General features: G+C 35.6%; 1 long non-coding RNA gene and 1 other non-coding gene across 3 annotated transcripts; both read right to left on the bottom strand.

Moving 5' to 3' along the window:
• Window positions 1–2262: 2262 nt before the first annotated feature.
• On the bottom strand, window positions 2263–2368 carry LOC122277848. The gene has a single exon (XR_006229156.1). It is a non-coding gene; the product is annotated as a small nucleolar RNA R71 (small nucleolar RNA).
• A 7605-nt stretch (window positions 2369–9973) lies between these two features.
• LOC122276566 lies at window positions 9974–13027 on the bottom strand. 2 transcript variants are annotated; one of them, XR_006228894.1, is made up of 2 exons: window positions 12362–13027; window positions 9974–10308 (listed from the first exon to the last, which is right to left on the bottom strand). It is a non-coding gene; the product is annotated as an uncharacterized LOC122276566 (long non-coding RNA). The 2 variants fall into 2 exon arrangements; XR_006228893.1 differs by having other exon boundaries at window positions 12637–13027.
• Between the last annotated feature and the right edge of the window lie 116 nt (window positions 13028–13143).

The following is a 13143-nucleotide window of genomic DNA, read 5'->3' as shown; positions in this document are numbered from 1 at the left end:
TAGATTTTTTAACATATTTTAAATCTAATAATATTTTTAAATAACAAAAATCATTTAAATTAAATAATTTTTCACAATTATAATATTTTTGAAGAGCATTATAATATTTTTGGAGCTCTTCAAAAATATTATAATTGTGGTATTTAAAAAAAAAACTTACTTCGATAATACTAGAAATATTACATATAAATATTTCAGGACATTTAAAATATTCGTAAGCTTTAAACTACTGAGCTTGTTTTAAAAATCCACTTGGTATCTTTAAAAACATGCCATCGAGATTTGGCACGTAGAACAAGGCTCGTAACTATAAAAGAAATGAGGAGCGGATTGTTACAGTTAGGGTCCGTGATGACTTGCAAAATTTCATATTGCAGATTTTACAAGATCGCTCGAGCGGATGATTTTGGCCGCTCGAGCGAATTCAGACAGATTCAAACGCTCGACTGCCGCTCGACAGTGAGCTCAAGCGAGTTGCTGGAAAACAAAGATCACTCGAGCGGAGACATTGGCCGCTCGAGCGAAATCAGGCAAAGTCGAACGCTCGATGTGCGCTCGATAGGACGCTCAAGCGAAATCAAGCAGAGTCGAACGCTCGATGTGTGCTCGACACCCCGCTCGAGCGAACATCGTATTTTGACAGATCTAGGGTCTTCCGCCGTCACACCATATAAAAGTGATTTTTCACTCTATGGCCGTACCTTTTGACTGGAGAACATTTTTTGGGATAGAAAAACACAGCTAGAATGATTCAAATCATCTGTTTTGGAATCATACACAAGCACAGATGGGAGAAAGGCATTGAACCATTTCCTTGAGTTTTTGAAGACGAGTTGCAGCTGCGATGAGTATTTTTTAGCGTTTATTTTCTTCCAATATTCTCAAAACAATTATGGTGAATTCGTTTATGTTGAATTCTATTTCTAGCATGAGCTAAATTTTATTTATTCTAGGAAAATGATGTAACCTAGTTCCAAACTATGCTTGATTGTCTATGCTAATTTAAGGCAATTCTCTCTTTGTTTATCTGATTTATTCTGAGTTTATTGCTTCTAATTAACTGGTCATTGATTAGATGATATTTAATCTTGTGATTTGCTATCGAAAGAGGGAATCATAGGATAGATCTTGAATATTTCAGCATAGGAAAGTATAGAGATCGAAAGACTTGTATGAACCTATGTAGTAATTAAATCATTGGTTTTATTGCTTTCTAGCTTTATTAATTTGCATATTCTTGTGTGAATTGATGAATAAGAATAATTTCTAATTGACTATCGAAAGAGGCTGTTGGATAAATTAGAGATTTGCTAATGAACAAAAAAGAATTAAATTAAATTAGCTGGATAAGAAAAACATAGTGAAGAATAACGTGAAATCGATTTCCTAGAAGTTTTCTTTCCCATTAATTTGATCTCCAAACGTCAGTTTTATTTCCTTTGCGTATTTCTCTTTGAGTTGATCTTAGTTTAATTTGTAACTACAAAAATCTTAGTGATTCCTCTAGATAAAATTGAGATTAGAATAATTTTGGTATTTGACAAAAGTAAAGTATCAATCCCTGAGGACGATACTCTTCTTATCACTTTATTATAAAACTATGATACTGTGCACTTGCAATTTTGCAACGATCAAGTTTTTGGCGTTGTTGCTGGGGATTGATTTATTCTTATTTTTTGCCAATATTGATACAAAGTAATCTTGGTTTTAATTTAGAATTTTATTTTAATTTATATTTCATTTTTTTTTTTGTTTTACAGGTGTGTTTTTTACGTTGGATGCGCCGTGCTAGATCTCGTGATATTATTCCTTTTGATCCGGAGATTGAAAGAACTCTTAGATCACGAAGAAGAAATAAGATACTAGCCATGGCTGAAGAAGAAAATGAGGCATTACCACGCACCTTGAATGATTATGTACGGCCAAATGTGAATGGGAATTACTCAAGTATAAGGTGCCAGACTATTAATGCCAACAACTTTGAGCTCAAACCAGCTTTGATTAGCATGGTGCAGCAGGCTTAATTCAGTGGATCGCCACTAGATGATCCCAATATTCATTTGGTAATGTTCTTGGATATTTGCTACACTGTGAAGATCAATGGTGTTACTGAAGACACCATTAGACTGAGATTGTTTCCTTTTTCTTTGAGGGACAAGGCTAGAGGTTGGCTACAATCTCTACAACCGGGAAGCATCACTAGTTGGCAAGACATGGCTGAGAAGTTTCTTAATAAATTCTTTCCTCCTGCAAAAACAGTCCAACTCAGGAGTGAGATTGGTCAATTCAAGCAAAATGATTTTAAGTCACTCTATGAAGCGTGGGAAAGGTATAAAGACTTGGTTCGACGTTGCCCACAACATGAATTGCCAGATTGATTACAAGTTCAGATGTTCTATAATGGGTTAAATGGGCAAACTCGAACTATAGTTGATGCTGCTGCTGGTGGCACTTTGATGTCAAAGACAGTTGAGGGTGCTACTACCCTTTTGGAAGAAATTGCCTCAAACAACTATCAATGGCCAACTGAGAGGACTTTGGCTAAGAAGGTTGCTGGAATTCATGACTTGGAGCCGATAGCAACCCTTTCAGCTCAAGTAGCTACTCTATCTCATCAGATTTCAGCCTTGACAACACAAAGGATACCACAAAGTACAGAATATGTTGCATCTACAAGTATAACAGTTCCAAGTAATGAAGCGAGTCAAGAACAAGTTCAATACATCAACAATCGAAACTACAACTATTGTGGTAATCCTATGCCTCATTACTATCATCCAGGGCTTAGAAATTATGAGAATTTGTCATATGGAAATACAAAAAATGTGTTACAACCTCAACATCCTCCAGGATTTGATAGCCAACCAAGTGAGAAGAAGATGTCACTTAAGGATGTCATGGTTTTCTTTGTTCAGGAGACCAATGCAAGGTTTAAAAAGACTGATTCACGGTTGGACAACATTGAGACTCATTGTAGCAATATGGGAGCCACTATGAAAAATCTTGAAGTGCAAATTGGGCAACTAGCCACTACCATTAATGCCCAACAAAGATAAGCTTTTCCTAGCAACATTGAAGTGAATCCAAAGGAACAATGTAAAGCCATCACACTTAGGAGTGCAAAAGAAATTAAGAGGTCACCATTAAAGAAGAGCAAGTCCACCCTTACCGCTGCGAACAATGGCCAAAGCAAAGATCAAGTAGAAGAAGAGGAGATTGTCAATGATACACTAAGAGAGACAGACTTGCCTCCAGTAATTTCATTTCCTGACAATCCTCCTATTCTTGCTCCTCCACTTCCTTACCCTCAGCATTTTCAAAAGCAAAAATTAGATAAACAATTTTCTAAGTTTTTGGATATTTTTAAGAAAATTCACATTAATATTCCTTTTGCAGATGTCTTGGAACAAATGCCAAACTATGTCAAATTTCTGAAGGACATCATTTCCAAGAAGAGAAAATTGGAGGAGTTTGAAACAGTGAAACTTTCTGAAGAATGCAGTGCCATTCTTCAAAAGAAATTACCTCAAAAATTAAAAGATTCGGGGAGTTTCACTTTGCCTTGCACTATTAAAAATTCATTTTTTGATAGAGTTTTATGTGATCTTGGCGCTAGCATTAATTTTATGCCACTTTCTGTTTGCAGGAAATTAGGACTTGGAGAGATGAAGCACACAACAATTTTCTTGCAACTAACGGATCGATCCATCAAGTATCCACGTGGAATCATAGAAGACGTATTGGTAAAGGTGGATAAATTTATTTTTCCTGCTGATTTTGTGGTGTTAGATATAGAGGAAGATGAAGATGTCTCACTAATTCTTGGTCGACCATTCTTGGCTACGGGAAGGGCTTTGATTGATGTTCAAAATGGTGAATTAACATTGAGAGTTAATAAGGAAGAAGTTATGTTCAACATCTACCAAGCCATGAAATTCCTAGAAGATCCAAGTACTTGCTTTCGGGTAAATGTCATTAAGAAATGTGTAGAAGAGGCCTTTCAAGAAGATATGCCATCCGATCACCTAGAACGATGTATCACCACTTCATATCATGCTTATAAGTTTAATAATTCTGCTATTTGTGAATCTAACTTACCTTTTGTTAGAGAAAAATTTCTCCACTATGTTTTTGCTTTGGGAGCATTGCAGTAGGTTACATCACTTAGTAATGAACTGGGGAAGCTAGAGCCGGTGGTACCAAAAAGTGAATCTGAAAATACTAAAGAAAAGATGCAGAAAAATACAACTCTGGAGTTGAAGCAATTACCTGAGCATCTTCGCTATGCGTTCTTGGGTGATAGTGATACCTTTCCAGTGATTGTTGCTACATCACTCACAACCGAAGAAGAGGAAAAGTTGCTGTGTGTATTGAGGGAGCATAGAATAGCCTTGGGATGGACTATTTCTGACATAAAAGGAATAAATCCCTCCATTTGTATGCACAAGATTTTAATGGAGAAGCTTTACAAGCCAACGATTGAGCACCAAAAAAGATTAAATCCAGCAATGAAGGAAGTAGTGAGAGCTGAAATTTTGAAACTCCTTAATGCTGGAATCATTTATGCTATTTCAGACAGCTCATGGGTAAGTCCAGTGCAAGTTGTACCAAAGAAGGGTGGAATGACGGTGGTGAAAAATGACAATAATGAGTTCATTCCTACAAGAACAGTTATGGGATGTCGTGTATACATGGATTACCGCAAGTTGAATAAAGTAACAAGGAATGATCATTTTCCGCTTCCATTCATTGATCAAATGTTGGATCAATTGGCTGGGTACTCTTACTATTGCTTTTTAGATGGTTATTCGGGGTATAATCAGATTGCCATAGCTCCTGAAAATCAAGAGAAAACTACATTCACATGCCCCTATAGAACGTTTACTTTTAGGAGAATACCCTTTGGATTATGCAAAGCCCCTGCGACATTTTAACGTTTCATGATGGCTATCTTTTCTGACATGATGGAAGATATAATGGAAATTTTCATGGATGACTTTTTAGTTTTTGGTACATCTTTTGATCATTGTTTGCATAACTTATCTCTTGTTTTGTAGAGATGTGAAGATAAAAATCTAGTCCTGAATTAGGAGAAGTATCATTTCATGATTCAAGAAGGGATCGTGCTTGGCCATAGAGTGTCATCTAAAGGAATTGAGGTGGATCGAGCCAAAATTGCAACCATAGTGAAACTACCACCTCCAAAGAATGTGAAGGGAATCAGAAGTTTTCTAGGACATGCGGGATTTTATAGAAGATTTATCAAAGATTTTTCTAAACTCTCTAAACCTTTATGTAATCTTCTTGAGAAAAATTCTGCATTTGACTTTAATGTTGTTTGTTTGCAGGCCTTTAATGCAATCAAGGAGAAACTAATTTCAGCACCAATTGTGATTGTGCCTAATTGGAGTCAACCTTTTGAAGTTATGTGCGATGCAAGTGACTTTGCAATTAGAGCAATGTTGGGGCAAAGGCGAGACAAGCTGTTTAGAGCCATCTATTATGCAAGCCGGATATTGAATGAAGTTCAGTTCGATTATACAACAACTGAGAAGGAGATACTTGCTGTGGTGTTTGCTTGTGATAAATTTCAGTCTTACCTCATTGGTACAAAGGTGATAGTGTTCACTAATCATGCAGCACTTCACTATTTGTTTGGCAAGAAGGATGCTAAGCCTAGGCTAATTCGTTGAATCCTACTTCTTCAAGAATTTAATTTGGAGATTCGAGACAAGAAAGGAAGTAAAAATTTAGTGGCTGACCATCTCTCTCAGTTAGAGCAAGAGGAAGAAAGACCAGATTCAGTGGTCCAAGAGGCATTCCCTGATGAGCAGTTGTTTGCATGTGAGATCAAGCTTCTGTGGTATGCAGATATTGTTAACTACCTAGCTTGTAAAGTTTTACCACCTGATCTTACTTACCATCAACGCAAGAAGTTTCTGCATGATGTGAATTATTATCTTTGGGATGAGCCTTTGTTGTTCAAAAGATGCCCAGATCAAATCATTCGAAGATGTGTGCCAGAAGAAGAGATGCAAGACATCCTCCATCATTGCCATTCCTCATCATATGGAGGACACTTTGGAGCCACCCGTACAGCAGCTAAGGTACTTCAAAGTGGATTCTTTTGGCCTTCTATTTTTTGTGATAGTTACACTTTGGTGAAAACTTGTGACTGGTGCCAATGTATGGGGAATATTTCAAGGCGTCATGAGTCACCACTGAAAGGTATTTTAGAAGTTGAGTTGTTTGATGTTTGGAGAATAGATTTTATAGGGTCTTTTCCTCCTTCTTTTGGTTTTGCTTATATCTTATTAGCTGACTATGTGTCAAAATGGGTAGAAGCAATTGCTACAACAACAAATGATGCAAAGGTAGTGCTCAAATTTCTGCACAAGAATATATTCACAAGATTTGGCACTCCACGAGCTATTATTAGTGATGAAGGGACTCACTTTTGCAACAAGTTGTTTGATAATCTTCTTTCTAAATATGGTGTAAAGCACAAGATAGCACTTGCTTACCATCCTCAAACTAATGGCCAAGCTGAAATTTCAAATAGAGAAATCAAGAACATCCTTGAAAAGACGGTCAAAACCAATAGAAAGGATTTGGCAAAGAAGCTTGATGATGCTTTGTGGGCATACCGTACAGCCTTTAAAACACCTATCAGGATGTCTCCATACCGATTAGTGTTTGGAAAGGCATGTCATCTTCCTGTGGAGTTGGAGCATAGAGCTTATTGGGCTGTAAAAAAGTTTAACTTTGATTTGAAAGCAACAGGTGAAAAGTGACTTCTTCAATTGAATGAGATGGAAGAGTTCCGGAATGATGCATATGAAAATGCAAAGATCTATAAAGAAAGGACGAAGAAGTGGCATGACGAACAGATTCTTAGGCGAGAGTTTGCACCAAGACAACAAATTTTACTCTTCAATTCATGACTCAAACTCTTCCCAGGAAAGTTAAAGTCAAGATGGACAAGTCCTTATACAATTCATGAAGTTTTCTCTTTTGGAGCAATAGTTTTGAAGGACAAGACAGGGAATATTTTCAGAGTTAATGGTCAGAGATTGAAGCACTACTATGGAGAACAAATGGAGAAGAACTATGCATTTATTCCTCTTGGAGATCCTAATTGATGAAAATTGAAAAGTCTGGCTGTAGACTTTAAAACAAGCGCTTATGGGAGGCTGAAAAATTATCTTTCATAGATCTATCTTTCATTCTTTCATTTATTTTATTATCTTTATTTATTTAGTTTTAATAATTTGATTTTTTGTGCAGGTTTATTTAGCATGAATAAAGAGCTGAAAAATTTTAAACTACGAAAGATTCATCATGAAACTAGGGAAGTTCCTTTTATTTCTTCAATCCTTTTTACTTTTGCATTACAATGAGGGCATTGTTTAGTTTAAGTTTGGGGGTATAAACTTTCCTATAGTCATTTGATCCTCTTGTTTTCTAAGTCTTGGGTTGTTGATGGGTTGTCTGATTCTCTTACCAAGCATGCATTGGAGTTAGATTTAATTCTCTATGACTCTGAAATTTGTGATTAAAGATGATTTTGAGAAAAATTTTCAAAAATTTCTTTTATGTCAAGTGGAGTTTTGTGGGTACTTTGGTTTAAATCTTTGACCTTGAACATAATTGAGCACATAGTCGTTTTTCTCTTATTCCATTTTGCTTATGAAGACAAGAAGTTGAATTAATTGAAAAATGGAAGTTCGATTTTGCTTTGCTCTAGAATCCGTTGATGGGTCCTTGAGGCGAAATCCTAGTTGAGACCAAATAATAGAGAAATGATCTAGGCATTTCTTTGGCATAACCAAAAAGCTTTCCCAGCCGTCCTAAATATCATGCCATCATTACATGGTGTGTTTCCATAGTCAACCCCCTTGAGCCTTCATAAGCCTTTATTTATTCTTTGAACTATATAAACCATGGCCGCTCTAAGCCTGAAAAACAATGAATCTACCTTTGATAGTTTGAGAAAATATTTTGGTGGAGAGTTACATTTAAAAGAGAAAATTTGTTTCATAATGAACTGTATTATGTTTGCTCTCTCTATTTGATCAAAGAAGAAGAAGAAGAAAGATAGTTTAAAAAAAAAGGAAAAAAAAAAAAAGAGGAAAAAAAAACAAAAGAAAAAGAAGTCACTAAGCGGAATATGTATCACCTCAGATTTTGTTAAAGGAATTGTTGGTATTGTTTCAGTGATTACAGCAACAATAATGCCACAAGTATGAGCATATTGCCAAGAAAGAGCTATGATTTGAATCATGTGGGTATCTCTTTTAGTGTTCTTTTCACTAAGTATTTTTCCAGTTTGCTTTGATTTTTCATATCCAGTTCTTTCTTAACCCTCACCCTGTGGCCTATCATTACAACCTTATTAAAGACCTATTGATCTCTAATTTTTGGTGTTGACTACATTAGTGGAGATAATTTCTGAAAACTGGACTTATGGGGTTAAGTTTTGAGAGAATTCTTCTGATTTTATTTGTTTTACTTTTATCTGAGTTTGCAGGTATTTTGAGGTTAAATTGACTATATCACACACACACTCAAGGTCTTAATTTTAAGTTGAAGTAAACGCCTAACTCTTGCTTGACAAATTGTAAAATTTTTTATTGATTTTCTTGCTATCTTTGATGTTAGAAGAGTAAGATACTAGTGATGAAATCTAAATTCATAAAAGCTTGGTGAGTGATGATACTTCTCTTTGGGGTCGAGTTGATATTGCCTAAACTATCATTTACTTTTCTTTTTGTTTGAGGACAAACAAAGTTATAAGTTTGGGGGTATTTGATGACTTGCAAAATTTCGTATTGCAGATTTTACAAGATCGCTCGAGCGGAGGCTTTTGGCCGCTCGAGCGAATTCAGGCAGATTCAAATGCTCAACTGCCGCTCGACAATGAGCTCAAACGGGTTGCAGGAAAACAAAGATCGCTCGAGCGGGAGACATTGGCCGCTCGAGCGAAATCAAGCAGATTCGAACGCTCGATGTGCGCTCAACACCCTGCTCGAGCGAACATCGTATCTTTTGACTGAAGAATATTTTTTGGGACAGAAAAACACAGCTAGAAGGATTCAAAACATCTGTTTTGGAATCATACACGAGCACAGACGGGAGAAAGGCATTGAACCATTTCCTTGAATTTTTGAAGACGAGTTGCGGCTACAAGGAGTATTTTTCAGCGTTTATTTTCTTCCAATATTCTCAGAACAATTATGGTGAATTCATTTATGTTGAATTCCATTTCTAGCATGAGCTAAATTTTATTTATTCTAGGAAAACGATGTAACCTAGTTCCGAACTATGCTTGATTGTCTATACTAATTTAAGGCAATTCTCTCTTTGTTTATCTGAGTTTATTGCTTCTAATTAACTAGCCATTGATTATATGATATTTAATCTTGTGATTTGCTATCGAAAGAGGGAATCATAGGGTAGATCTTGAATATTTCAGCATAGGCAAGTATAGAGATCGAAAGACTTGTATGAACCTATATAGTAATTAAATCATTGGTCTTATTGCTTTCTTGTTTTATTAATTTGCATATTCTTGTGTGAATTGATGAACAAGAATAATTTCCAATTGATTATTGAAAGAGGCTGTTGGATGAATTAGAGATTTGCTAATGAACAAAAAAGAATTAAATTAAATTAACTGGATGAGAAAAGCATAGTGAAGAATTAGGTGAAATCGATTTCCTAGAAGTTTTCTTTCCCATTAATTTGATCTTCGAACGTCAGTTTTATTTCCTTTGCGTATTTCTCTTTGAGTTGATCTTAGTTTAATTTGCAAATACAAAAATCTTAGTGATTCCTCTAGATAAAATCGATATTAATATAATTTTAGTATTTGGTAAAAGTAAGGTACCAATCCCTGAGGACGATACTCTTCTTATCACTTGCAATTTTGCACCGATTAGTCTACATTGAGGAGGTTCATGAAGAACATATGTCTATGGCCTTATGAATCCATCAGGTTATACTAATTATAGATCATGAACAGTTCAACTAAACATGTTAGAAGCTCAAAAGCAATTGAGACAGATATTGCAAACCAACTCAGAAAATGAATGATGACATATAGGAAGTGGCAATTTCTTCAATGGCTGCAACATCGGTTGCCAGTATTCATTGGCCATTCGGGTTACCCTGCCATTGAGTATGTGCCAATTTTTCTTTATCCACACTCATTTGCCTTCATCATAGCTAAAGGCTATATAGTATAATTGCCAACAAACAAATCCAACCATCAGTTAGGATGAACGAGGTAGCAAAACAAAGAGCCCCCTAAATGGAACAAAACAGCATGGTAAATGGAACATAAAAACATGCTAAATGAAATAGAACAACATGCTAAATGGAACAGAACAACCTGCTAAATGGAACAAATAGCAATGAAAAGGTCAAACAAGAACATCATGGAACAACTAAATCTTAATGTATAAGGTTTCTGGTCAAACAATGAAAGGGGTGCAACACATTGCAAACTAGTGGATGGGTTTTCTCAAAAAGTAGAAGAGGTAAAAAAACTTAGGCAAAGACTTAATTATTCAACTCACAGTTCACCTCGTGGAGTAGGTGATTGAAGAAGAACCACAAGAAGAGACTAAAATTCACCTCCCCATAAATACATTTGAAACTAATAATGTGTAAATTAAAACAATAATAAAAATTATAGTTGATGTGCCAACAAGGTTTGCTTCACTTATTTTCAAGCAAAAGGAGAAAAATAGAAATCCACATAAACCCAGAACAACAAGTATGAGGGTTGAGAAAGGCTATAAAAAGAAAACAAAGGCTTGCAAACAAAAGAGAGATAAAAGGGAGGGTGTGCCAAAGAAGAACATTCAACTATTAGCTACTTGCCCAAAAATGTTCATTGAGAAAGTTAAACAAGTGCAGATTAATAAATTTAATAAATTAACAAGTGCAAATGGATTACTCCTCCCCCTTTTAAGAAGCAAGGTCGCTCATCCCAAGAAAATAAAAAGATTGCTTAGAAGAAAATAAAAAATATAGGAAAATAATCGTGCGGGAAATTGGTTTTGAAATCCATCTCAGTAGAAATACACAGATTGCTCTAAAGAATGGATTACAAAGATGAGATACAAAGGTTGATACTCGCGGGAAACTTCAATGGTTGTGACGCCCATAACGTAGTTAAAATAACTACTCCAAAGTTCTAAGACAAACATACTACTAAGTTTACAAAAGGAAAGTTTCATCATTTATTCACAAAGATTCAATTTGATAAGATAGTCCCAGTCACTAGTTTTAAAACTTGAAACAGTTTAGAATAATTATTCGAGATCCCTACTCAAAATTATAGTGATTATTATGATTCAAAGCCCTTATTCTTCATAAAATTGTAGGATCCAAGGCCATTTTCTAGACTAAACGTTTCAGACATTATCTAAACTTGGGCAAAGTGCCCCTTGATGCAACAAGGTTGAAACTGTCCTAGGTATTTGTTTTTCTCACTAGGTAGAATTGCATCGTTGCAGGGACCACAACACAACATATAACAAATTGAGAATAAGTAAATAGGGGATAAGTAACAACCAAGTATTACAAATATTTCCCCTTGATACTCATAATAGTTTTTCTTTTTTTAATAGCATGCTTGGGAAAGGAGTGTAAGCTCGAATGGTTGCAACACATTTAACCCCCGGTTGCCTTTGTGAAACTATCACAATAAAGATGGTCATCCGGTTACCCTACCATATCGATTGAGCCCAATTCACAGCACTTGTGATTTTAGACTTCCAAAAAAAAAAAAATGAACCATCATCACAGCCTTACAACGTACATCCCCAACAAGAGCCCTATAGCAACACCAAAAGCTGCAAAAGACAAAGGTATAACTAAACAAAAAGGGAAATAACCAATTAACAACAAGAACCAGGTAAGCCAACAACACAACATTAATCAAGAAATCACAAATGACATCTGTGTAAGTTAAATATCCCAACAACCAATATTGTCCAAATATCGCAACAACAGCTTCCTTATATTCAAAAATCACAGCAACAGCTTCCTTAAATCAAAGAATCATGCAAATCACCATGAGATTGGATAGTATGAAAATCATAGAATGAACACATCGGTGGCTCAAATTATATAATCACATTGGCTCAAATCCAACTCAATGAACATGGAATCATAAAGGCTTAAATCACAGTGGCTCAAATCATAGAATCATTGTGGCTCAAATCAAAAAATCATAGTGCTCAAAGCGAGTAACAATAGAAAACCCAACTCAGAGAACATAGCACAAAGACTTCATTGTAGAGTATGAAAATCACAAAAATTACACAAAGCATAAATGAAAGAAACTCACTGAACTGATTTTCTTTAAATTGCTTTCCAAATCTCTAACAAAATCTCACTTGGTGAAACCACAGAGAAGCTCAGACAAAGACATGTGAGATATCAATGTACAATCAGTTATCGATGGGGTTTCAATTTCGATTTCCAGCTCACAAAGAACCAACGGAACACATGAATATACACTGAGTATATGGATTCGAAACTAGGATTTCTCTCAAATGAAACCAATGAGAGAGTTTGAACGTGTGTGAGGCTAGTCTGTCAGTGAGAAGGGCAGAAACTTACCTATCAAAGAGCTATAGAGGGGTTGCCTTCAATGGACACAAACAATGTGAGAGAGGACCGATACCATCCAGGGTTTGGGACAAGAGTATCACATGGGATAACAGAGTGAGAAAAGGATAAACAAAAGAGTTAGGAATGTATACTGGCTCCTCATATTTGGACAACCACCGTAGAAAACCCAAAATGAAATCCTTAATTTAGGGAACCAGTTGGGAGGGAAGAAAGAAGAAGTTTTTCCCCAAACTTTCTTCGATATTTTGGAGAAGGGCTTTGTTAGATACAGTCGGCAAATGCAGTCGGCGTGCAGTCAGCTGTACGGAATGAATAAAAAAAATTATAAAAAAATTATTTTATATTCAGGGGGACCTACATGAATAAAAAAAAAGTTATAAAAATAATTTTTTTTTCATGTAGGTCCCGTATTAATTCACTTTTTTTCCACGACTGCACGCCGACTGTATTTCCTGACTGCAAAAAATATTTCTCTTTGGAGAATATGAACGTTTA

This window comes from Carya illinoinensis, chromosome 9 (assembly GCF_018687715.1).
Source record: "Carya illinoinensis cultivar Pawnee chromosome 9, C.illinoinensisPawnee_v1, whole genome shotgun sequence".
NCBI lineage: Eukaryota > Viridiplantae > Streptophyta > Magnoliopsida > Fagales > Juglandaceae > Carya > Carya illinoinensis.
This window is presented reverse-complemented; position numbering and strand designations above follow the sequence as displayed.